Raw genomic sequence first — 2,271 nt, 5'->3', positions numbered from 1 at the left:
ACCTAGATGTCCTTCAATGGAAGAATGGATGAAGAAAGTGTGGAATATATACACATTAGAATACTACTCAGCTGTAAAAAACAATGACTTCTCGAATTTTGCATGCAAATGGATGGAAATAGAAAACACTATCCTGAGTGAGTCTCTGTCTTTTTAATTTTGAATTCAACTCTTTGATTGCTGATCTATAAGAAAACTCAGTTCTGGAAGCCCATCTTGCTTGAACCTCTGTATGCCCTGTGCATGCTGTCATGGTCTCTGTGACTTGACATGTGTCAGTCCTGTTGTTTCTGGAAGGCACTGTTTTCTTGGTGTTTTCTATCCCCACTGGCTCTTAAAATCATTTCACTACTTCTTTCACATAGTTCCCTGAGCCTGATGGGAGGTATTGAATGAAGATATCTTTTTTTTTTTATAGCTGAGTATTCCAAGGTCTCTCACTTTCTGTATGCTGTTCATTTGTAGATGTCTGTATTAGTTTTCATCCATGGCAGGAAGAAGTTGCTCTGATAAAAGCTGAGCAAGATACTGATCTATAAGTGTAGCAGAATGTCAGTAGGAGTCATTTTATTGTGACTCTCCCTTAGCAGAACAGTTGTGTGGTTTTCCCCAGGTCCATGGCCTATCTGGTCTCAGGTTTCTGGCTACCTGAGCAGTACTAGGTATGGGTCCCATAATATGGAGTGGGCCTTCAATTTAATCAGACAGTGGTTGGTTACTCCCACAACTGTAGAGCCATTGTTGTACCAGTGTATTATGTAGGCAGATTCCTACTGTAGATCAAAGGATGTGTAACTGGGTTGTGTTGACATTTTTCCTCTGGTAGTGTTCAAAGTGCCTGCTATGTATCATGAACACTAATAAGTAGGGGTGAAGGATCTAGTTGGGTACCAGCTCCACTTCTCTGCATTCAATAAGTATGTAAGTGCTGTCTACAGCAATAGGGCTTTGCAATCAAATTATAGAGAGCAACCAGTGGACTTAGCATTAACCCAAATTGTTTGGGAGTTTCCATGGGCACCTTTGGCCAACAGCTCTATTAAATGTAACTCATTCCTGGTCCTGGGGGATTTCACTCGGTGGTGAGAGCTGTCTAGTTAGTGCTATATTTCCCCTGTTTTTTGGTGACTCCAGTTAGATTTCTTTTATATGTGTGAATATTTTAAGAAGCTTCAACTGTAGTAGGTTTCCATGTGGTCCCTCAAATGGCCCTGTTAGTATTAGCTGTCCCTCTATGTATTTTCTTCCTTACCCCCATCTTCCCTTCACATCTTTGTTTAATGTATTAACTTTAAATCCTGCAATCATGTTCAAACTACTTATTAACTATATGGTAATTTATTTAAATTTTCTACATATGTGATTGTGCCATCTGAGAACAAAGATGTCTTCTTCCTTTCTTTCCCTCCTTTGTACATTTTAGCTGTGAATTTGTCTCTTATTGCTATAGCTATATCTCCTAGAATTTTGGTTGAAACATAGACACAAGATGTTTTATTCTTCATCTTTGTAAAAAAAATTCGAATTTCTTCCTACTCATTTCATTTCTTTTGTTTTTTCTGAAAAAACCCAAATCTTTGTTTCATAGAATTTCATAGGCATATATTTATGGATACATATGCATACATAATTCCTGTTCATATATGTATGTATAAATCCCCAACAAAAGATGTTATAACAAGATGGAACAGTTCACAAATTCGTGTGTCATCCTTTCACATGGTCCATGCCAAACTTCTCTCTATTATTCCAATTTTAGTATATGTGCTACAAATACCACTTGAGTGTTAATTCTCTACCAAGCATTACTTCATATGCAGAAATGTAACTGTCATGCAGATCTGCAAACTCCCAACAGTCCCGGAGCTTCAGTGCTAGCGCGGTTGCAAAGCTGACGAAAGAATTTATGGCTCGTGCTTGCTTGTGGGGTCAGAAATCACCAAGCACTCCAGACTGGGAGCTTTAGGCAGTGTATTCTACTGCCTCATTGTTCTGGAGCCTGGAAGTCCAACATCAAGGTGTCCACAGATGCCTCAGTTACTTTTCTAGTTACTATGACAAAATGCCTGACGAAAGCAACTGAAGAGAGGAAGGGTTATTTTGGCTCAGAGTTCTAGAATACAGTTCATCCTGGGCAGGACGGTGTGATGGTAGGAGTAGTAAGAGTGTGAGGTGAGGTGGCAGGAAGGAGAGAGAGAGAGAAAAAGAGAGAGAGACAGAGACAGAGAGATACACACAGAGAAAAGAAGCTGATGCTTAGCTTGTTTTTTC

At 39.4% G+C, this 2,271-nt stretch overlaps 1 non-coding gene across 1 annotated transcript; it reads right to left on the bottom strand.

Annotated features, from left to right (window-relative positions):
* Positions 1-1,676: 1,676 nt before the first annotated feature.
* On the bottom strand, positions 1,677-1,780 carry LOC126505142 (U6 spliceosomal RNA). The gene has a single exon (XR_007592824.1). It is a non-coding gene; the product is annotated as a U6 spliceosomal RNA (small nuclear RNA).
* Positions 1,781-2,271: the final 491 nt, after the last annotated feature.

The sequence above is a fragment of the Alexandromys fortis genome, unplaced genomic scaffold (assembly GCF_014885135.2).
Source record: "Alexandromys fortis isolate MF-2015 unplaced genomic scaffold, M_Fortis_MF-2015_v1.1 scaffold_58, whole genome shotgun sequence".
NCBI classification, from domain to species: Eukaryota; Metazoa; Chordata; class Mammalia; order Rodentia; family Cricetidae; genus Alexandromys; species Alexandromys fortis.
Note: the sequence above shows the minus strand (reverse complement) of the source record. Positions and strands in the feature narration are given on the sequence as shown.